The 25,629-nt window shown below is 43.9% G+C and overlaps 1 protein-coding gene across 3 annotated transcripts in view; it reads right to left on the bottom strand.

Annotated features, from left to right (window-relative positions):
• The window catches only part of LOC128688988 (uncharacterized), a 197,788-nt gene that overhangs the window by 138,449 nt on the left and 33,710 nt on the right, over nucleotides 1–25,629 (bottom strand). The window lies entirely within an intron of this gene.

The following is a 25,629-nucleotide window of genomic DNA, read 5'->3' on the forward strand; positions in this document are numbered from 1 at the left end:
ACCACTCTGAAAGAATAGAGAAATTCCAAGCGCTTTCGTGACTACTCACATTATCAAGTTCCTTGATAATGTGAGTAGTCACGAAAGCGCTTGGAATTTCTCTATTCTTTCAGAGTGGTTGTTTTGCATATTTTGAAATCACCTGTTTACTGTGATCTTATTGCATATATATATATATATATATATATATATATATATATATATATATATATATATATATATATATATATATATATATATATATAACGTGATTAAATTAAAATAAAAACTGCACACTATTTTATACGTAAAATTAGCAGATGTACTCTTACACGCTCATTTTCTGACTGCTGGAAGCTACGCTGCGGAGTATATTGGAAGATATCCTTCCCGAAATACCTCGGCATGATAGTGGCTTTCTTTGTTCCAATTAAATTATGAAATATAAATACACAGTGAAACCTTAGCAAATAAATAAAATTTTATTATTATTATTCCCTGATGCTAGGAATGGGTTTATCGTGTGATGAGTGAAAAAAAAAAACGGAGGAAGGAAAAATTCAGGCAACCACTTAATAGTCCCCCTTGGAGAATACGTAAAAAAAAAAAAAAAAAAAAAAAAAATGGTGGATAACTGTTATAAACAGGACCACTGTTCAAGCTTCCCCACCTGGCCTAACCTCTGGGATGGACTAACAGATATTATACCAGTAGAAGGGCAACCATGAGCAGTTTTCTGGCTATAGCTTCCTCAAAGACATCACTCAGCAGTCTCTCTCCTTACTCGTTCGACTCCCAACTGCATCATGTGTACACAACAAACAAGTTCTTTTGAGATATCAACTGATCTGAAGAAACCTTTATTGGTATTGCGGGTAAGGTGGTTTATCCATGTGGCATTGGTTCACTCTGGCAGGTTCACTCTCTCTTCATGACCCGCACCATGCAAACACTTCTCTCCCGCGGCTTGCTATCAATCTTTGTGTTACTGTTTGTCCGTGTGCTCACTGTTTTCTCTGTCAACACAACCCCCCCCCCCAACAATCTTCCTCCTCCACTAGATTAATTCTCGAAAGTGGGGCTACAAGTGGCCAATAAGTGTATCTAAGTGGCTAGTAAGTGTCGCCTCGTGAGTGGCCACTAAGAATACCTCGGTGATTTACTCTATTTGCAAAGCAAGCAGTAAAGAAATCCTAAATCTCTGATGCCATGGATCTTGGTCCCCGCGGTCAGGTCTTGGAAAATAAATTATGTAATATCACAGTCACTAGGGATCTGGTAATCAAACAGGTTGACTGATTAAAGCAAAATAAATCCCCAGGCCCTGATGAACTTTTCTTTCGAAGGTTCTTAAAGAGTGCAAAATGAAACTCTGTGAACCATTAACTAACATTTTTAATCTCCCTTCAAACAGGTGTAATGGACGAGATGTGGAAGATGGCTAATGCAGTTGCTATTTTATAAAGGAGATAGGTCGTTACCGTCTAGTTACCGCCTAATAAGCCTGACCTCAATTGTATGTAAATTACTAGTCAATTGTAGCTGATATTATAAGCCGCCATCTTGACAAGAATAATTTAATGATACTCCAGCATAGATTCACGAGGGGCCGTTCCTGCATGGCTAATTTACTTTCTTCATTAAAGCTTTTGAGGCAGTTGATTACAATAAAAAATATTATTTATTTGGATTTTAGTAGATCTTTTGATAGAGTACCACGCAAAAAACTGTTAAAGAAAGTGGCAGCACATGGTATTGGAACACAAGTCATGGATCGAGGAGTGGATAACCAACAGGAAGCAGTGCATAAATGGGGTAAAATCTGAGTAGGGACCAGTAACAAATGGCATTCCACAGGGACCAGTTTTAGGCCCATTGTTCATAAAATACATTAATGACCTTGGCGAGGGAATAATAATATAAGCAAGTTAGCAGATTAACACAAAAATAGGCAGGATAACTGATTCAGAGGAAGATGTCACTAAACTTCATGAGGATTTAGACAACTCATGTGGTCTGAAAAGTAGCAGATGCAGTTCAGTGTAGATAAATGTAAAGTCCTGAATCTCGGGAATGTACATAACAATAGCGCTTATAAACTAAATACATAGAACTTAGCCATACAGAATGCGAATATAACTTAGGAGTTATATTAAGTAGGAACCTGCAACCAAGACAGCACTGCCTCAGCATAAGTAATAAAGCAGACTAATGGGATTTGTATCATTATAGGAGTGATCTGTACTTAGCTCAGTGGTGATCTGTACTTAGCTCAGTGATCTGTACTTAGCTCAGTGGTGATCTGTACTTAGCTCAGTGGTGATCTGTACTTAGCTCTGCGAGGGTGTGTGTAGTGTACTGTCTATGAATCTGAACCAAGATGTCCTCCATTGAGCAACTTGACCAGCAGGTTAAGGAGGAACTTTGGGTGGCTAAGCTCGAGATACAGCGATTGACAGAGGAAAACAAGAGGCTTTGTAGTAGTCCTCCTGTTGCAAGTCCTCAGGTCAGGAGGGGAACCTGGACAGTGGCCAGGCAACATGGAATGAAGCTGAGGATTAAGAAGATGGAAGGAGTGGCAGAAACAACGAAGAACCAGAAGAATACTGTGGAAACTTCAAACCCATTTTCTGTGCTACCTGACGAATGTGGATTGTCTACTAGGAACATCACAACAAGCACCAAGGAAGCAATGGCAGACGAGGCTGAGTTGACATCCCTTGAAACCCCAGTGAAGACCATTCCAATGAAAGCCATCCCAACGAAGACCATCAAGAACGTCATGACAAACTCCACCAGTGAAAGTAAGAACATTGTTTTAGTTGGGGATAGTCAGGTTAAGTTTATGGATTGGGATTTTTGTCTTAGGGATAGAGAAGTCTTAGGGAGAGAAGGTAGAGGGTATGTTTTCCTGGGGCTGGGATGGAGGATATTGTTAGCCATCTAGACATCATGAAATGCAATGGGAGCAATCCTTTTATCTGCCTCAGTGCGGAAGGCAAAGATGTTGGCAGATGTAGGAGTGAGGACCTGATTAGCAGGTACAGGATGGCAATAGAGATAATTAGGAAAGGTGGAAACCCTGTGATATATGGCATTTTGCCCAGGAGAGGAGTTGGAAATGAATGGTTGTCCAGGGCAACTGGTGTGAACTGCTGGCTGGACAAACACTAAGGAAAATGCAGTAACATTCATTGACAATTGGTACCTTTTCTCTGGCAGAAATGACATGTATGCCAGGGATGGGGTTCACTTATCTAGGTATGGAGGGGGGGGGGCACCGGAGGGAGCTGTTAGGTCTTTAAACTAGAAATGGTAGTATGGGTTTTTGTGGGAAAGCAATGAATTCTCAGTGTAGCGATAGTGTGAGTTTTAGGGAAACCAGTTATAGGCAGAATGAGGTAGAGTTATTGGTAAATATTGGAAACCCAGTGGCTCTAGGTGATAAGGACAGTAACAGGAATAGTGGACGAACAGAAAGAGCAGGAAGAGAAAAGAGAAGGGTGGGTTTATAAATTTATATTATACTAATAATCGTAGTGCTAGGAATAAGATGGACGAATTGAAATTAGCTGCAAAAGTGGATAACACTGATGTATTTGCAATAACTGAGACGTGGTTTAATGTAAAAAATTGGGACATGCCTGCTGAATGCCACATTCAGGGTTTTAAATTGTTCCCAGTAGACAGAAGTATCTGAATGGGGGGTGGGGTGGCACTATGTCCGAGATCGCTTGAATTTTTGCATAAAAATGGGTATAAAATCTGAAATAAACATACTGAGTCTGTCTGGGTAGAATTTTCAGAGGGGCACGAAAAAATTATTTTAGGCGTGATATACTGTCCCCCAAACTTGGATAGGGACCAAGGAAGACTACTTTGCGAGGAAACTGTTAGGGCCATTGTTATGCGGCTATAGGACCTAACATGCATTTATGTAACTAAGTAGCAGTTACTCTGGAATACCTAATTATATTAAACTGCCGAGGGCACAACTGCTTAAATTCTGTCATAAGGGCAGATCACTCTTATGGAGAAAAAGCCAATTGGGTCAAACCCTATTTTTCAATATAAATAGGTTACACTATACACACATAATTAAAATATGTATATTTTAAAGTGTATTTCTTTTTTAAAACTTAAATAAGGTGTGGTAACAGAAAAAACAAAATTATTGTAATGGCTAAATAATTAGACATATCGACATTCTTTTGTTTGTTGTTGTTGGGTAGATGGGAAGGAGCACTAATTGTTTCAGATGGACCATATGACTGCACTGGCTGAACAGCTAAGGGTGTGCATCCATTTGTTATGAATAGGAAAATGCTTCACTTGCATATTCTGTACATACCTGTCTAGAATATATTCATATTTTTGTAATAGTTTAAATAACCTGTTGAGAGGGTTGGTGAAAACATATCAGAGACTGAGGACGACCAATCATGAATGTATTTCCCTAGACTTTATAAGGGCTTGTTTAAGTTACCCCACACTAGAACATGTAGTGAGAATCATACCATCGAAGTAAAAAGAGAAAACAATGTAACAGCCACATGGCACAATAACGTATTAATTCTAGGAGACTAACTTTAGTCATATTGACCGGGATTCCTTGACTGGGAATTTAGAGTCTAGTGACTTATTAAAGGTAGTTCAGGATTGTTTTTTGAAGCAGTTTGTTACAGAGCCTACAAGGAGAAATAACCTGCTTGACTTGGTTCTGGCAAACAGAGACCCTTGTTCACAATTTAGAAATTACAAAGTAACTTGGTGCAAACGACCACAAATCAATTACCTTTAGCATTGAATGGAAGTATGATAGTAGGGATAACTCAGTAATGGTCCCAGATTTTCGCTTAGCAGATTACAATGGGCTTAGAGAACACCTATCATCTGTATACTAGGGTAACGAAGAGAGCTATCAATATGACAGCTTTCTAAACACTATACATGCTGCCCAAAGAACGTTTATTCCGTATAAAGAAATAACGTCCAATAGAAATGACCCCAAATGGATTAATAATAGGCTCAAACATCTTTTAAGGCAGAAGGAATTTATAGGCGCATCAAAAGATGTGAGGGTCATCTAATAAATTAATTTATTCACTTTAAGAGGGAAGTTAAAAAGGGGATAAGAAAAGCAAAACGGAACTATGAAATTAAAGTTGCTAAGGATTCGGAAACTAATCCGAAAGGTTTTTTCCAGGTTTATAGAACAAAAGTTAGAGAAAAGATAGGTCCCCTTGAAAGTAACTCTGGGCATCTTACTGACAAGGAGAATGAAATGTGTTCGATTTTTAATAATTATTTTCTATTGGTTATCACACAGGAAGACACTAATATCCCAGTAATTAACTTTTATAGTGGGCCTGAAGAAAATAAATTATGTAATATCAGTCACTAACGATATGGTTATCAAACAGACAGACCGATTGAAACAAAATAAATCCCCGAGCCCTGATGAGCTTTTTTCAAGGGTTCTTAAGGAGTGTAAAATGGAACTTTGTGAACCATTGACTAATATTTTTAATATATCTCTTCAAACAGGTGTAGTGTCTGACATGTGGAAGAAGGCCAATGAAATTTTTTTTTTTACAGCAGAGAAGTCATTACAATCAAATTACCGCCCAATAAGCCTGACCTCAATTGTAGGCAAATTACTAGTCAATTATAGCTGATATTATAAGTATCTGATAAGCATAACTGATTAATGATACTCAACATGGATTCACGAGGGAAGGTTCCTGCCTAAGAGGGCTGTTCCATGGAACAGCCCTTTAAGCAGTTCATATTGCTCCCATGTGGTGATGTTGCCACGAATACTCACCGGGCACTTGCTAAGAGTAACATAAATGTTTCCACCATAAACATATCATCTATCAAAGGCCTCACTACAAAACGTAGCCCCACACCTCTAACTTCCACAGCAGGAGTTCACACCATCTCCTGTGGATTCTGTCCCAAGAAATATGTAGGCGAAACAGGCAGAGATCTTGCGGTCCGCCTGAACGAGCATCGAAGTGCCAGTAACAGAGACGATTTAAGGTACGCTTGTGTCCTCCACAGAGACTCCACGGGGCTTTTGATGAACTGGCACAACTCGTTCTCACCGAACCAGACCTCAGACGCCGACGGTGTCTAGAAGCCTCGCTAATCGCTGTCACCGACAATAGAACGTAACATTGGAAAGCACAAAATTTCTAAAACATTAGCATACATAATATTTAACCAGGCAAAGCACCACCTACTCAGCAACACAGGAGTCACATGATCTCATCGTTTACCCGTCCTCATCCCAATATGGCATTCTTCAGGTCACCATGTGTCACTCACACCTCACTCTCCGCCTATATGTCGTTCTACCTCTGTATGTTAGAAGTGATTAAGGTCCCAGGACCGAAACGTTTTCTAATACATGTCCTAGTGTTAGGTAAGACACACATGCAACAGTTAGGTATCTTTATTTCAAAACGTTTCGCCTACACAGTAGGCTTCTTCAGTCGAGTACAGAAAAGTTGATAGAAGCAGAAGAGACTTAAGACGATGTAATCAGTCCATCACCCTTAAAGTTTTGAGGTGGTCAGTCCCTCAGTCTGGAGAAGAGCATTGTTCCATAGTATGAAACAATATTGTTTCAAGTATCTTCTGCTTCTATCAACTTTTCTGTACTCGACTGAAGAAGCCTACTGTGTAGGCGAAACGTTTCGAAATAAAGATACCTAACTGTTGCATATGTGTCTTACCTAACAACCTGTCGGTATTTTATACCATTTTAATGTTCAACATGTCCTAGTGTTTGCTTACGTGTTTTTCTAAACCAGTTGATGAGTGGAACAGTCTGGGTTATTGAAGCTAAAACCTTGGGTAGTTTCAAATTTAGGTTGGATAAATGCATAAGCGAGAGGGGTTGGATTTGAGATGAGTAAAATAGATTTATCAAAGTTTATTGCTTGGGTAGCGTTGAAAATGGGTTGGGAAAATATTCTCTTAATGGGATGGATATGTGTAAGACCTGCCTAGTATGGACCAACAGGCCTGCTGCATTGTTCCTCCTTTATGTTCTTATGAGTCCAGAGGTGATACTACAGCTCTACACATCATTAGTAAAGCCTCACTTTGATTATGCAGCTCAGTTCTGGTCTCCATAGTACAGACATAAATTCGCTAGAAAATATTCAGAGAAGAATGACAGAATTAATCCATTGTAAAAGAAACTTTCCTTACGAATAAAGACTGAAATCCCTGAACCTACATTCTCTTCTAAGACGAAGAATGAGGAGAGACATGACTGAAGTGTATAAGTGGAAGATGGGCATAAATAAGGGAGATATAAATAAGGTCCTGAGCCTATCCCTTCAGTAAAGAACTAGAAAAAATATTCAAAATAGATAAATTTAGATTTAGAAAGGATACAGCAAAGTACTGGTTTGGAAATAATAATAGTCGATGAGTGGAATAGTTTACCTAGTAGGGTCATTGACGTTAGCTAAAAGCTTGGGTAGCTTCAGTTACAGGTTAGATAAATACACGAGTGCGGGGTCGGATCTAAGTGGAACTTGCACTTGAGTTGATAAGGTTATCAAAGCTTATTCCTTGGATAGCACTGATGATGGTTTGAACGAGCATTTTTTTGGCAAGTTTAGATTTGACAAGGACTTGCCAAGTATGGGCCAGTACGCCTGATGCAGTGTTCTTAATTTTTTATTTTCTTATGCTGGCTGATGGCCTGACCAGCCAGGCTGTTGTAGGTGAGAGTGATACAGGGCTCCCGCAAACATGAATATACAAGATCTTTCACACACAGTGAAGGAATTTCTTTTAAAGAGTACTGGAAACCTCACACATGGTAAACTACCACCAGACCAGCTAGACCACCACCAGACCGTCCAGGCTTCCCTCAGCACAGGATGTACCACTAACATTTTCTGAAGCTGGACTTTTGCTGTAAACATCACCTGGGTACCGTAAGACAAGGTAACCTAACATTAGGGTCCAACCCCACCCCGAACACCCTTATAACGTACGTGTAAGAACACTTGGTCTTGCGTCTCAACCAGCCTGGGCATCGCACCCAGGTCCCCTCCGATTGTGAAATCTACCAATAACCCACAAGTCACTCAATGCAAAACCCAGCGAGGCTCGTAACAGTGACGTATATAATAAGTAATTATAATGACTGAGGAATTCGTGATCTTTGTCTTGTAAAGTGAGCATTATATAGGGACTATTTTAGTAAGCATTATATAGAGGCTATTTTAATACTAGTGTTATGATTCACTTGGCGTGTGGTAGAGCAACGGCGAGCTTCCTAAATATACACAGCACCACAGCTTCGCATCACACAAGCCAAATGCCCATGGAACTATATTGTAGTAGTTGGTAGTTGTCAAACTCGCTTGTCGACAGACTCTTGGTTCGTTTTGTGTGTATACATGTGTGTATAAAGAACGGAAACACACACACACATACAATTTTATATATATATATATATATATATATATATATATATATATATATATATATATATATATATGTGTGTGTGTGTGTGTGTGTGTGTGTGTGTGTGTGTGTGTGTGTGTGTGTGTGTGTGTGTGTGTGTGTGTGTGTGTGTGTGTGTGTGTGTGTGTGTGTGTGTGTCGGTGTGCCGAATAGGTAAAACTGGTCAATTAGCAAGAACTCTTTTAAAATTTAGTCCTTTCTAAAATTTTCTCTTATACGTTTAAAGATATTTTTCATTTATGTTGATGTAAAAATTAATAATTTTGTACCAAAACAACCTTAGAAAACTTACCTAACTTTATTATAACAAGAGCAATTTAATTTAGCCTAATCACAGCTTAATATATTTTAGATAAGTTTACAATAATAAAAAACAAAATTAAATATATTTTTTCGTTAGATTCAGAATGATTTTTGCGAAATTATTGCTTACACAAATTTTCGCTTGCCTTATTCGGCAAGAAGAGCGTTGCTATTTAAGCCAAAATAGCAAGTTTTACCTATTCCTCGCGACATTACACACACACACACACACACACACACACACACACACACACACACACACACACACACACACACACACACACGAAAATGACATAGCATCGAAAGCCAAGTCTGACCCGAAACTGCTGTTTAGCCACATTAGGAGAAAGGCGACAGTCAAAGACCAGGTGATCAGGCTGAGGAAAAAAGGTGGGGAACTCACAAGAAACTATCAAGAGGTATGCGAGAAGCTCAACAGGAGATTTAAGGAAGTATTCACAGTGGAGACAGGAAGGACTCTGGGAAGACAGGACAGAGGGGGACATAAACAGGGAATAGACCAACAGGTGCTGGACGATATGCACACAACTGAGGAGGTGAAGACGCTGCTAAGTGACCTTGATACCTCAAAGGCAATGGAACTGGACAACATCTCCCCGTGGGTCCTCAGGGAGGGAGAAGATATACTGTGTGTGCCATTAACCACAATCTTCAACACATCCCTTGAAACTGGGCAACTACCTGAGGTATGGAAGACCGCAAATGTAGTTCCCATTTTTAAAAAAGGGGACAGAAAAGAGGCACTAAATTACTGACCAGTGTCACTGACCTGTATAGTATGCAAAGTTATGGAGAAGATTATCAGGAGGAGAGTGGTGGAACACCTGGAACGGAACAAGATTATAAACGATAACCAGCAAGGATTCATGGAAGGCAAATCCTGTGTGACAAACCTTCTGGAGTTCTATAGCAAAGTTACAGAAGTGTGACACGAGAGAGAGGGGTGAGTTGATTGCATTTTCTTGGACTGCAAGAAGGCCTTCGATAGTTCCTCACAAGCGAATAGTGCAGAAACTAGACAATCAGGCGCATATAACAGGAAGGGCACTGCAATGGATCAGAGAATACTTGACAGGGAGGCAACAACGAGTCATGGTGAACATCAAAATGGTATACAATACCGACAGGTTGGTAGGTAAGACACATAGGCAACAGTTAGGCAACTTTATTCCGAAACGTTTCGCCTACACAGTAGGCTTCTTCAGTCGAATACAGAAAGTAGGCAGGAACATTAGAGATGTGAAGACGATGTAATCAGTCCATCACCCTTGAAGTCGTAGAATTTGAGGTATCAGTCCCTCAGCCTGGAGAAGTTTAGTTCCATAGTCAGGAACTATCTGAGATAGTTCCTGACTACGGAACTGAACTTCTCCAGGCTGAGGGACTGACAACCTCAAATTCTACGACTTCAAGGGTGATGGACTGATTACATCGTCTTCACATCTCTACTGTTCCTGCCTACTTTCTGTATTCGACTGCAGAAGCCTACTGTGTAGGCGAAACGTTTCGGAATAAAGTTGCCTAACTGTTGCCTATGTGTCTTACCTACCAACGAGTCATGGTACGGGATGAGGTATCACAGTGGACACCTGTGATGAGCGGAGTCCCACAGGGGTCGGTCCTAGGACCAGTGCTATTTCTGGTATATGTGATGACATGATGGAAGGGATAGACTCAGAGGTGTCCCTGTTCGCAGATGATGTGAAGTTAATGAGGAGAATTAAATCAGATGAGGACCAGGCATGACTTCAAAGACCTGGACAGGCTGGACACGTGGTCCAGCAACTGGCTTCTTGAATTCAACCCTGCCAAATGCAAAGTCATGAAGATCGGAGAAGGGCAAAGAAGACCGCAGAGAGTATAGACTAAGTGGCCAAGGACTGCAAACCTCGCTCAAGGAGAAAGATCTTGGGGTGACCATAACACCGAGCATGTCTCCGGAGGAACACATCAACCTGATAACTGCTGCAGCATATGGGCGCCTGGCAAACCTGAGAATAGCGTTCCGATACCTTAGTAAGGAATCGTTCAAGACACTGTACACTGTGTGCATCAGGCCCATACTGGAGTATGCAGTACGAGTTTGGAACCCACACCTGGTCAAACACATCAAGAAATTAGAGAAAGTGCAAATGTTTGCAACAAGGCTAGTTCCGGAGCTCAGGAGTATGTCCTACGAAGAAAGGTTGAGGGAAATCGAACTGACGACATTGGAGGACAGGCGGGTCAGGGGAGACATGATAACGACATACAAAATACTGCGTGAATAGATAAGGTAGACAGAGACAGGTTGTTCCAGAGAGGGGACAGAAACAAGGGGTCACAATTGGAAGCTGAAGACTCAGACGAGTCAGAGGGATGTTAGGAAGTATTTCTTCAGTCATAGAGTCGTCAGGAAGTGGAACAGCATAACAAGTGATGTAATGGAGGCAGGAACCATACATAGCTTCAAGACGAGGTATGACAAAGCTCTGGAAGCAGAGAGAGGACCTAGTAGCGATCAGTGAAGAGGCGGGGCCAGGAGCTGAGTATCGACCCCTGCAACCACAATTAGGTGAGTACAATATCTACAGTTTATCCATTACTTAACTAGTGGATCGATACAACAAGAAAAGACAAATCCAAGAGAAATGAATGTACAAGTACACGAGATCAGTGATGCTCAACAACTGGGTAACAAAAACTGAACACAACAGTGACACCAACGCTGGTGCAACACAACAGTGACACCAACGCTGGTGCAACACAACAGTGACACCAACGCTGGTGCAACACAACAGTGACACCAACGCTGGTGCAACACAACAGTGACACCAACGCTGGTGCAACACAACAGTGACACCAACGCTGGTGCAACACAACAGTGACACCAACGCTGGTGCAACACAACAGTGACACCAACGCTGGTGCAACACAACAGTGACACCAACGCTGGTGCAACACAACAGTGACACCAACGCTGGTGCAACACAACAGTGACACCAACGCTGGTGCAACACAACAGTGACACCAACGCTGGTGCAACACAACAGTGACACCAACACTGGTGCAACACAACAGTGACACCAACGCTGGTGCAACACAACAGTGACACCAACACTGGTGCAACACAACAGTGACACCAACGCTGGTGCAACACAACTGTGACACCAACACTGGTGCAACACAACAGTGACACCAACGCTGGTGCAACACAACTGTGACACCAACACTGGTGCAACACAACAGTGACACCAACGCTGGTGCAACACAACTGTGACACCAACGCTGGTGCAACACAACTGTGACACCAACGCTGGTGCAACACAACTGTGACACCAACACTGGTGCAACACAACAGTGACACCAACGCTGGTGCAACACAACAGTGACACCAACGCTGGTGCAACACAACTGTGACACCAACACTGGTGCAACACAACAGTGACACCAACGCTGGTGCAACACAACAGTGACACCAACGCTGGTGCAACACAACAGTGACACCAACACTGGTGCAACACAACAGTGACACCAACGCTGGTGCAACACAACTGTGACACCAACACTGGTGCAACACAACAGTGACACCAACGCTGGTGCAACACAACTGTGACACCAACACTGGTGCAACACAACAGTGACACCAACGCTGGTGCAACACAACTGTGACACCAACACTGGTGCAACACAACAGTGACACCAACGCTGGTGCAACACAACTGTGACACCAACACTGGTGCAACACAACAGTGACACCAACGCTGGTGCAACACAACTGTGACACCAACGCTGGTGCAACACAACTGTGACACCAACGCTGGTGCAACACAACTGTGACACCAACACTGGTGCAACACAACAGTGACACCAACGCTGGTGCAACACAACAGTGACACCAACGCTGGTGCAACACAACAGTGACACCAACGCTGGTGCAACACAACTGTGACACCAACACTGGTGCAACACAACAGTGACACCAACGCTGGTGCAACACAACAGTGACACCAACGCTGGTGCAACACAACTGTGACACCAACGCTGGTGCAACACAACTGTGACACCAACGCTGGTGCAACACAACTGTGACACCAACACTGGTGCAACACAACAGTGACACCAACACTGGTGCAACACAACAGTGACACCAACACTGGTGCAACACAACAGTGACACCAACACTGGTGCAACACAACAGTGACACCAACGCTGGTGCAACACAACAGTGACACCAACACTGGTGCAACACAACTGACACCAACGCTGGTGCAACACAACAGTGACACCAACGCTGGTGCAACACAACAGTGACACCAACACTGGTGCAACACAACAGTGACACCAACACTGGTGCAACACAACAGTGACACCAACACTGGTGCAACACAACAGTGACACCAACACTGGTGCAACACAACAGTGACACCAACACTGGTGCAACACAAGTGACACCAACACTGGTGCAACACAAGTGACACCAACGCTGGTGCAACACAACAGTGACACCAACACTGGTGCAACACAACAGTGACACCAACACTGGTGCAACACAACAGTGACACCAACACTGGTGCAACACAACAGTGACACCAACACTGGTGCAACACAAGTGACACCAACGCTGGTGCAACACAACAGTGACACCAACACTGGTGCAACACAACAGTGACACCAACGACACCAACACTGGTGCAACACAACAGTGACACCAACACTGGTGCAACACAACAGTGACACCAACACTGGTGCAACACAAGTGACACCAACACTGGTGCAACACAACAGTGACACCAACACTGGTGCAACACAACAGTGACACCAACACTGGTGCAACACAACAGTGACACCAACACTGGTGCAACACAACAGTGACACCAACACTGGTGCAACACAACAGTGACACCAACACTGGTGCAACACAACAGTGACACCAACACTGGTGCAACACAACAGTGACACCAACACTGGTGCAACACAACAGTGACACCAACACTGGTGCAACACAACAGTGACAACAACACTGGTGCAACACAACAGTGACACCAACACTGGTGCAACACAACAGTGACACCAACACTGGTGCAACACAACAGTGACACCAACACTGGTGCAACACAACAGTGACAACAACACTGGTGCAACACAACAGTGACACCAACACTGGTGCAACACAACAGTGACAACAAGCAAACACTGGCGTAACACAACTTTAATAACTTAACTAGGGCAAGTATGGCCACATTGCATGTTGGTGAATATAATTAAATACTCCGAGTGCTGTCCACTGCTGGTGTCCATTAGTGCAGTGTGAGCCAGTATATGTACCTCTCGTAGTATAATACCTCTCGTAGTATACCTCTCGTAGTATACCTCTCGTAGTATACCTCTCGTAGTATACCTCTCGTAGTATACCACGTAGTATACCTCTCGTAGTATACCACGTAGTATACCTCTCGTAGTATACCTCTCGTAGCATACCTCACGGTATTCCTCTCATGGTTTACCTCCCAAGGTGTGTGATGAAATGTTTGAAAAACCGACAAGTTGAAGATTGAGACACTTATGCAGCATATGGGAATCTTTATTCAGGAAACGTTTCGCCACACAGTGGCTTCATCAGTCCAATACAAAGAGGAAGGCGTAAGGAGAGGAGTATGAGGTTATCAGTCCCTCAGCCTGGAGTCTATGTGTTCAGTCCATCAGTCTTGTAGAATGTACAGCATAGGGCCGTACCTCACTACAGTACATAAGCCACGTCTACGGCCCTATGCTGTACATTCTACAACATTGATGGACTGAACACATCGACTCCAGGCTGAGGGACTGATAACCTCATACTCCTCTCCTTACGCCTTCCTCTTTGTATTGGACTGATGAAGCCACTGTGTGGCGAAACGTTTCCTGAATAAAGATTCCCATATGCTGCATAAGTGTCTCAATCTTCCACCTCCCAAGGAAAATTCCAAATTTCTAAAGGCAGATCACTCAGCGTTCGAAGCAATAAAAATAATTACAAAAAATTGTATTCCAGATAAAATTAATAAAAATAAAAGCAGCTACCAGGAACAAAGGACAATACAAGTTGCAATACAATACAATATAAGGGGCTTTAGCATGCTGCGTTTTAAAAAATTTTATTCCTTGTACTTCTCTGTATCATGTTCAAATTAATAAATAAATAAATAAATAAATAAATAAATAAACAAATAAATAAATAAATAAATAAATAGAGTAACCAGCAGCAGTTAAGAACACAAACTGCCAATGTGAAAAGATCTAACCTAAACAAATCCCCGAGGTCCCTAAAGTCATCACGACTTAAGCAGAAAGGCAAAAGCCATTAGTAATTAATTTACAATATGCTTCAGGGGCAATTCCATGCCACAAGTGATACAGAGTATCATGATCACTTGCAAGCAGGTGGCTATGGGCGAGGCGTGTGTGTTTTATCTTCAATAGACTGAGCACCATCTCAAAAAAAAACAATGATTACTGAATGTGCAGAGCCAAACATACACTCCCTGTTGAACCCTGTATAATTGATCTGTTGCGCCCACTTGGCCTGTCACTTCTTAAGGAGCACATCTATGTATGTGACCCATACAAGGTCATTTCCCTATAATAAACTCGGAATTGCAGCCTTCACCTTAGTATCCACCCTGGACCCCGACAAGCAGCGGGGAACCAACAGAATTCTGCATACAAGAATAGCTTCTGTTAATGTCAATCAGAAGACCTTCAGACTACTGTACCTGGAATATTAAGACCAGAACAATGGTCCAAGGCTCCACTTTGGAAACCTCATCTTATCCCATTTATATATTGATGTTGTAGGCTGTGTGGGTGCTCTGAGGCGCATAATTTAGAAATCAACATTCTGGCTGCTTGATTTGGGCCATATACTTTCAAAGTTCAATCCTTTGGAATTTAAGGCAAAGAACACTCCTTGCTTAAGTCATCATCTGCGTTCTCAGCAGTTTACATGAACTAGCAAGACAAAGATTGTCTTCATCCATTAGGAAGTACTGAATACAGGACTCAAACACACACGAATACTTACACAAAAATCAATAAATGCAAAAAAAAAAAAAAAAATTATCATGTTCAATAAATTTGCAGCATGATCCTCGCACGCTACTTTGAGTAAATGTGTTCAGAACCTCACTTTTGTGCTATATATGAACATATGTTGTAGCTTCTCTCTCTTGCCCTTCCTCTCCACGTTCTTTAGCTCCTGCTTTACTCTATCTTTGCTCCTCTTGCAGCCCCTGATTCTCATTCTCATTCTCTCTCTCTCTCTCTCACCTTCCCCCTCCAACTGTTTCGCTTTTCACGTCTCTTACCTCATTTACTCACTCTTCCCTGGAATTACCCGCTGTCCTGCAGCGGATAAGTCCTTCATACATAGCTCCTCCCCTTCCTCCCTCATCCTACACTTTGAAAAAGACGCAAAACTCTCTCTCTAACCACCTACCCTCGCCTTGAGCCATCGGTAAAAACCGACGTATGATTAGGAGGATAATTCTGTGATCCAGTTACCTATCTGACAGTGTTTAATAATGTGGCGACACTTAAAGACTGTAGGTTGTATGTGTCACAACTGCTCCCTATGTGTCACAACTGCTCCCTATGTGTCACAACTGCTCCCAAGGTCACCAACTGTGCTGACTACAACACACTCGCTCTGCAGGTATGGTCCATTTGAAATTTCTTACTAGCATGGGCATTAAACTGTGATTTGCCAGTTTTATTAAATATTCTTGTATTTAATTTGGGCGATGTAAGAGCCAATTTGCCAATTATGGGAAAAAATATATCAAATTGGATTTATTTAAAATAAACAAAATGATATATTGTTTCCTTATACCGTTGAAGATTTTTTTAAACAAAATAAAAATGAGAAAAACATATTAAAAACTCATGTATTTATGGCGTTTTGTAAATTTCACAAGTTTAATGAGCCCTTAAACATTTCAAGCGATATTATAACAGAGTCGGTCATGGTGTTAAATACAGCGTTACTCTAATTTAATAACTTGTTTCAAGGCTGTGTTTATTAATTCAGAATATTTTATCCAATCAGATTTAACTTTCAACCCTGGTGAACAATAACACTGAGAAAGGTTCGTGGAACAACTGGAACGTGTAGGTGTTCTCTGGTCAATTTGATCTACAACATTTCCAATTTTGGGTTCAATACAATAACTCGAGAAAGCCTCTTCTGAGCGGCTTCAACTTTCCATCAGCGGCTCAACCGGCTTAGCACGAGGTTGGTATTGTTGGTGAAATATGTAGATGAATTTTTAAATTTGTTTTTTTTATTCAGTCATTGAGAGTTTGCTTCCGAGTAACATTATTCTTTAATGGCTGACGCATCTTATGAAAGAGAGGACACTATTTTAGATTTTAGTCTGTGTAGGTGCAAATTTCTCTAACTTGATAAAGTAGTTAAAGTTTGTTGAATTCTTTGCAACAACTGGGTAATGTATCTCGTGGTCGGCTTCAAACTGTTCGTGATTTTTTTTTTTCGAAGTTTCGCCTTGAGTCTGGTTTGTAAAAATTTTTAATTTTGCTCTTATATTAAACTTCACTGAAATTGTATCTGACGTTTCTCTTCTGATCAAATTAAAATCTTAAATGCTGGAGAGTCTTACTTACAGTAAAGTTTGGAATTATTTCGTCTTAAGTAGGAGACAATTTGCCATTTTCCATTAAATTTTGAAAACAGAAATACCGGTTTTTGCGAGTTTAATTTGTGAATGCCTCGTTATATTGACTTCTGAACTTCAACGCTGATAACTTGGTAATGAAACTTCTGAGAGGCTTCAAACTTCAGGTGCTGCTGTACTGCATGATATTAATTTTTATGAGACGAAGTGGATGCCTTTCCTGACTGCCTATACTTTTTTAAGCTACTGTTTCTTAGTGGAGGATCCAAACTAGTTTTGAGCACACCAGATCATAATTTGTCATTTTCTTTAAGAAACTGGGATATCAGTTCCCATCAAATCTACAAATTTATAACTGTACTAGAAGCTTTTGCCGCACTCTGCACTATTCCATTGCGTGTATTAAGGTGCAAGAGGCTGGGGTTATGTTATACAGGGACGCCTTTCCGAGATTGCGCAGCGATTAAAATACATTTAGTAGGAATAGCCTATTTTAAGATTTTGAACTGCGGTTCTTAACCCGGCTTTTTTTGCTTTTTGGTGTGTGCGTGTGCGTGTGTGCGTGTGCGTGTGCGTGTGCGTGTGCGTGTGCGTGTGTGTGTGTGTGTGTGTGTGTGTGTGTGTGTGTGTGTGTGTGTGTGTGTGTGTGTGTACTCACCTAATTGTGGTTGCAGGGGTCGAGACTCAGCTCCTGGCCCCGCCTCTTCACTGATCGCTACTGGGTCCTCTCTCTCTCTCTGCTTCCTGAGCTTTGTCATACCTCTTCTTAAAACTATGTATGGTTCCTGCCTCCACTACTTCACTTGCTAGGCTATTCCACTTGCTGACAACTCTGAAGAAATACTTCCTAACGTCCCTGTGACTCGTCTGAGTCTTCAGCTTCCAGTTGTGACCCCTTGTCCCTGTGTCCCCTCTCTGGAACATCCTATCTCTGTCCACCCTGTCTATCCCCCGCAGTATCTTGTATGTCGTTATCATGTCTCCCCTGACCCTTCTGTCCCCCAGTGTCATCAGTCCGATTTCCCTTAACCTTTCCTCGTACGACATACCCTTGAGCTCTGGGACTAGCCTTGTTGCAAACCTTTGTACTTTCTCTAACTTCCTGATGTGCTTGACCAGGTGTGGGTTCCAGACTGGTGCTGCATACTCCAGTATGGGCCTAACATACACAGTGTACAGTGTCTTGAACGATTCCTTATTAAGATATCGGAACGCTATTCTCAGGTTTGCCAGGCGCCCATATGCTGCAGCGGTTATTTGGTTGATGTGTGCCTCCGGTGATGTGCTCGGTGTTATGGTCACCCCAAGGTCTTTCTCCCTGAGTGAAGTCTGTAGTCTTTGTCCACATAGCCTATACTCTGTCTGCAGTCTTCTTTGCCCCTCCCCAATCTTCATGACTTTGCATTTGGATGGATTGAATTCGAGAAGCCAGTTACTGGACCACATGTCCAGCCTGTCCAGGTCTCTTTGCAGTCCTGCCTCATCCTCGTCCGATTTAATTCTTCTCATCAACTTCACGTCATCTGCGAACAGGGACACTTCAGAGTCTATTCCTTCCATCATGTCGTTCACATATATCAAAAATAGCACTGGTCCTAGAACTGACCCCTGTGGGACCCCGCTCGTAACAGGCGCCCACTGTGATACCTCTTCACGTACCATGACTCGTTGCTGCCTCCCTGTCAGGTATTCCCTTATCCATTGCAGTGCCCTCCCTTTTACATGTGCCTGATCCTCCAGCTTCTGCACTAATCTCTTGTGGGGAACTGCGTCAAAGGCCTACCTGCAGTCTAGGAAAACGCAATCTACCCACCCCTCTCTCTCGTGTCTTACTTCTGTTACCTTGTCATAAAACTCCAGGAGGTTTGTGATACAAGATTTGCCTTCCATGAACCCATGCTGGTTTTCATTTATAATCTTGTTCCTTTCCAGGTGTTCGACCATTCTCCTCCTGATAATCTTCTCCATGACTTTGCACACAATACATGTCAGAGAGACAGGTCTGTAGTTTAGTGCCTCGTTTCTGTTTCCTTTCTTAAATATGGGGACTACATTAGCTGTCTTCCATTTCTCAGGTAGTTGCCCAGTTTCAAGGGATGTGTTGAAGATTGTGGTTAGAGGCACGCACAGCATCTCTGCTCCTTCTCTAAGGACCCATGGGGAGATGTTGTCCGGTCCCATCGCCTTTGAGGTGTCAAGGTCACTTACGAGCTTCTTCACCTCCTCCTCAGTTGTTCGTATGTCATCCAACACTTGTTGGTATATTCCTCTTGATGTTCCCTTCTGTGCTGTCTTCCCACAGCCCTTCCTGTCTCTACTGTAAAAACTTCCTTAAATCTTCTGTTCAGCTCCTCACATATCTCCTGATCATTTCTTGTGAGTTCTCCACCTTCTGTCCTTAATTTGATCTGGTGTGTGTGTGTGTGTGTGTGTGTGTGTGTGTGTGTGTGTGTGTGTGTGTGTGTGTGTGTGTGTGTGTGTGTGTGTGTGTGTGTGTGTGTGTGTGTGCGCGCGCGCGCGCACACACACACTCGCCTAATTGTACTCCCCTAATTGTGGTTGCAGGGGTCGAGACTCAGCTACTGGCCCTGCCTCTTCACCGACCGTTACTAGGTCCTCTCTCCCCCTGCTCCATGAGCTTTATCATACCTCGTCTTAAAACTATGTATAGTTCCTGCCTCCACTACATAGCTTGCCAGACTATTCCACTTCCTGACTACTCTATGACTGAAGAAATATTTCCTAACATCCCTTTGACTCATCTGAGTCTTCAGCTTCCAACTGCGACCCCTTGTTTCTGTGTCCCCTCTCTGTAACATCCTGTCTTTGTCCACCTTGTCTATTCCATGCAGTATTTTGTATGTCGTTATCATGTCTCCCCTGACCCACCTGTCCTCCAGTATTGTCAGACCGATTTCCCTTAACCTTTCTTCAGAGGACATTCCCCTTAGCTCTGGAACTAGCCTTGTTGCAAACCTTTGCACTTTCTCTAATTTCTTGACGTGTTTGACCAGGTGTGGGTTCCAAAATGGTGCTGCGTACTCCAGTATGGGTCTGATGTACACAATGTATAAAGTCTTGAACGATTCCTTACTGAGGTACCGGAACGCTGTTCTCAGGTTTGCCAAGCGCCCATATGCTGCAGCAGTTATCTGGTTAATGTGTGCTTCTGGCGATGTACTCGGTATTATACTCACTCCTAGGTCTTTCTCCTTGAGCGAGGTTTGCAGCCTTTGTCCTCCTAGCCTATACTCTGTCTGCGGTCTTCTTTGCCCTCCTCTGATCTTCATGACTTTGCATTTGGCGGGGTTAAATTCTAGGAGCCAGTTTCTGGACCACGCATCCAGCCTATCCAGGTCTCTTTGTAGACCTGTCTGGTCTGGGTCTGATTTAATTCTCCTCATTAACTTCACGTCATCTGCAAATGGGGACACTTCTGAGTCTATCCCTTCCGTCATGTTGTTCACATATACCAAGAATAGCACTGGTCCCAGGACTGACCCCTGTGGGACCCCGCTCGTCACCGGCACCCACTGTGATACCTCATCACGGACCATGACTCGCTGTTGCCTCCCTGTTAGGTATTCTCTGATCCATTGCAGTGCCCTTCCTGTTATACGTGCCTGTTCCTCTAGCTTCTGTACTAATCTCTTGTGATGAACTGTGTCGAAAGCCTTCTTGCAGTCCAAGAAAATGCAATCAACTCACCCCTCCCTCTCATTTTTTACTTCAGTTACCTTGTCGTGTGTGTGTGTGTGTGTGTGTGTGTGTGTGTGTGTGTGTGTGTGTGTGTGTGTGTGTGTGTGTGTGTGTGTGTGTGTGTGTGTATGTGTGTGTGTGTGTGTTTCGCCTAATTGTGGTTGCAGGGGTCGATTTATTGCTTCTGGCCCATCTTCTTCACTGGTTGCTACTAGGTCCTCTCTCTCCCTGCTCCATGAGATTTATCATACCTCTTCTTATAGCTATGTATGAATCCTGCCTCCACTACATCATTTCCCAGACTATTCCACTTCCTGACAACTCTATGGCTGAAGACACACTAACATCCCCTCTGACTCATCTGAGTCCTCAACTTCCAATTCTGATCCCTTGTAGCTGTGTCCCATCTCTGGAAGATATTGTCTCTGTCCACCTTCTAAATTCCTCTCAGTATTTTATATGTCATTATCATGTTTCCCCTATCCCTCCTGTCCTCCAGTGTCGTCAGGTCGATTTCCCTTAACCTTTCATCGTAGGACATTTCCCTTAGCTCCGGGATTAGTCTTGTTGCAAATCTTTTATTTTCTCTAATTTCTTGACGCGCCTGACCAGTTCTGGGTTCCAAACTGGTGCTGCGTACTCCAATATGGACACGACGTACACGGTATACAGAGTCTTGAACGATTCCTTAATGAGGTATCGGAACGCTATTCTCAGGTTTGCCAGGTGCCTATATGCTGCAGCACAGTATTATGCTCACTCCAAGATTCTTTCCTTGAGTGAGGTTAGCAGTGTTTGGCTCCCTAGCTCGTACTCTATCTGCGATTTTCTTTGACCTTCCCCGATCTTCATGACTTGGCCTTTGGTGGGGTTGAACACCAGGAGTAAATTGCTGGACCAGGCCTGCAGCCTGTCCAGATCCCTTTGTAGTTCTGCCTGGTCCTCGGCCCAATGAATTCTTCTCATCAACTTCAAATCATCCGCAAACAGGGACACTTCTGAGTCTATTCCTTCCGTCATGTCGTTCACAAATACCAGAAAGAGCACCGGTCCCAGGACTGTGTGTGTGTGTGTGTGTGTGTGTGTGTGTGTGTGTGTACTCACCTATTTGTGGTTGCAGGGGTCGAGTCCTAGCTGTATCACATGTCCTAGTGTGTGTGTGTGTGTGTGTGTGTGTGTGAAAGGGATAAAGAGAAAGGGAGAGAGATAAAGGGAGAGAGATAAAGGGAGAGAGAAAGGGAAGAGAGAAAATTCATTTATGCATAAATAACTCATTACGATTATAACCTGATTTATATAAACATTTAAATTCATTACATCTGTAACTAACTTTGAGGCACATTACGTGCCTTTGTAATCTTGTGACTACCACCCACACCATGGGTACGGTGGGACTACCACCCACACCATGGGTACGGTGGGACTACCACCCACACCATGGGTACGGTGGGACTACCACCCACACCATGGCTACGGTGTGACTACCACCTACACCATGGGTACAGTGGGACTACCACCCACACCATGGGTACGGTGTGACTACCACCTGTTTAATGGGTTTGTTTGGTAGGTGCTGCAAGCGGGTGGTTAATGATATATCTTCGGAGGCTTCTTACTTTATTGTTAAGTCGTGGTGGGTACACAGGCTTGCGTGTTGTGCCCATGGCCCGGGAAGGGCCATCCCACGAGAGAGAGCTACTAGTACTTGTGTCTTTCTGCTAGGCCGCTGTGTGTGTGAGAGAGGCAAGTCTGGGCATACTGAAGTGGCAAGGCCTATAGGTGGCAGCACCAGCATGGCACGAAATATGAACTAAGCTGGCAGACAGCATGGGCTGTCTGTGCAGACAGTACAGGCAGTCTACATATGCTCGGCCACCTACCGCGCATCGTCCCGACGCGACAATACTGGTGGTAAAAGAAACTCGGTCTCTCTCTCGTAGGAACAGGGCACAGAACACAAAATAAAAACATATATATACATATGAACATGGAAAAAAAAATCTTCCTACAGGGAGGGAAGAAAAAAACATGTGGGGTGTGCTAAACATCGTGGTCATAGGCAGTGAGCATCGAAGGGCATCACTGCACGCCTTCCTGCGTCTGGACAGATACTGCAACACGGGAGACATCGCTGCGGCTGAGCTGTGACGTAACAGGGTACGGTCTCCTCTGGAACGGTGAAGCAGTCATTGTAGGAGTCACTGCAGATTGCACTCAACCTGGGGCACGACATGCTGGTGCCCTCGAGTGAGGCGTCGACAAAACTCGGCAACTGGGCAGGACTTCTGGCAAGCGACTCAGGACACTTCTCGACTGGTACTGTCGCTGGGCTGTCACTGCTGGCAAGCGTGGAGCGAGTTGTGGAGCGAGTCGTGGCAGAGCCGACTGGGCGAAACATCTGGGAGTCGTAACAACATACACCAGACTGCAGTGAGCGAGCTAGCAGTCAAAGTGACATCTTCGCGCAGGCTGCTCACTGAAGCTTGTGACGTGAGGCTGACAGCGCCTGCCGACCGGGCTAACTGCGGCTTGGTGAGTATCATACTCTCGGCAGTTGGAGTTATAGCAGAGGCTAGTCTAAGCGTCCCCAGGCTTGTTTCTCTACATATAACTGCACTCTGACGGTCTGGAGGTGAAGTGAAACAAATCTCGATGGGAATCGTAGCAGGTACGATTCTGCAGAACATCACGAGTGATGAGCATAAAAGCTTTCTGTACAAGAGGGCTCGGTCACTCGGGGGCTGACTTGACATCAGCTGTCAAACGTACTGGTCACACAGGTGACTTAGCACAGTGGTGCTACTCAGGTCTGGCTCAGACCTCACTGGACACACGGAAACTTTACACACCCGCGGTACAACATGGCTTAAACTAGCAAATGATGCTTTTCTGTGCATAAAACTGACTCTAAGACATACTAAAATGTGAGAACACTGACTGAGAGGAATTAATACACGACATATATCTTCTCTTAGTCTTCTCGACAATATTTTAATAATTACTGAACACTCGATGGTGACATCATGTGATGTCAGGCGTGATGACGTCAGCACACATCTCGAGGTGACGTCAGGCAGACATCGTGAGGTCATGAAGTCGGGCAGCATCATGGGTGATGTCGAAGTGATGCGGGCAGCAGACCACAGCATGAGGCCTCGGACATCTGGCTCGGTAACTCACGTGGTTTGTAGATCCACGTGACATCGCCCACACCCAACGTGGCATCGTGATCCACGTGGTGTCGTGATCTACGTGGCATGCTGATCCACGTAGCTTTGAGTGGCCTTGGGCCCTCGGATACACAGCTCTGGCAATGAATTCACATGGAAAACAGCAGAAAACACAGCAGAGGGAGTGGGCAGTGGTGAGTGTATGGTAGACGGGTGAGCGTGAGTAGGGCACGCACGGGCAAGGTGAGGAACAGCCACATCCTTTCCTCCTCCCCCACCCACAAACACGTGAAGCTCACACTGGACGCAGAAATCACCACAAAACTCACCTCTGTCTTGCTGAAACATCTGTGCTGAGCTGAACAACAACAGCAGCAACATACAAGTGACACTGAACACGTGACTTGAGAAACAGCGTGGGACGCTTACAATTCTCGAAGAATTTCGGCAAATTTCGGCCTGGATCCTGCTTGTACCTGTGTCTGGATGCTCAAATGTGCAGACACGACATCAGGATAACTCGTTGAGAGACGGATGCTTGTTGTATGGGATGATGAAGTGAAGATGACTTCATTCCTTCCTTCCTTTCTCTGGGCAAACACACTGCTGCGACCACTGCTGCTACCAATATTTAATGGGTTTATTTGGTAGTATGGTAGCGGGTGGTTAATGATACGTCTTCGGAGGCTTCTTTCTTTATTGAAATTGTCGTGGTGGGTACACAGGCTTGTGTGTTTGTGCCCATGGCCCGGGAAGGGCCATCCCACGAGAGAGAGCTGGAGTACTTGTGTTTTGCTGCTAGGCCGCTGTGTGTGTGAGAGACAGGCAAGTCTGGGCATACTGAAGTGGCAAGGCCTATAGGTGGCAGCACCAGCATGGCGCGAAATATGAACTAAGCTGGCAGACAGCATGGGCTGTCTGTGCAGACAGTACAGGCAGTCTACACACCTACACCATGGGTACGGTGGGACTACCACCCACACCATGGGTACGGTGGGACTACCACCCACACCATAGATACGGTAGGACTACCACCCACACCATAGGTACGGTGGGACTACCACCCACACCATGGGTACGGTGGAACTACCACCCACACCATGGGTACAGTGGGACTACCACCCACACCATGGGTACGTTGGGACTACCACCCACACCATGGGTACGGTGGGACTACCACCCACACCATGGGTACGGTGTGACTACCACCCACACCATGGGTACGGTGTGACTACCACCCACACCATGGGTACGGTGTGACTACCACCCACACCATGGGCACGGTGTGACTACCACCCACACCATGG

This window comes from Cherax quadricarinatus, chromosome 1 (assembly GCF_038502225.1).
Source record: "Cherax quadricarinatus isolate ZL_2023a chromosome 1, ASM3850222v1, whole genome shotgun sequence".
NCBI classification, from domain to species: domain Eukaryota; kingdom Metazoa; phylum Arthropoda; class Malacostraca; order Decapoda; family Parastacidae; genus Cherax; species Cherax quadricarinatus.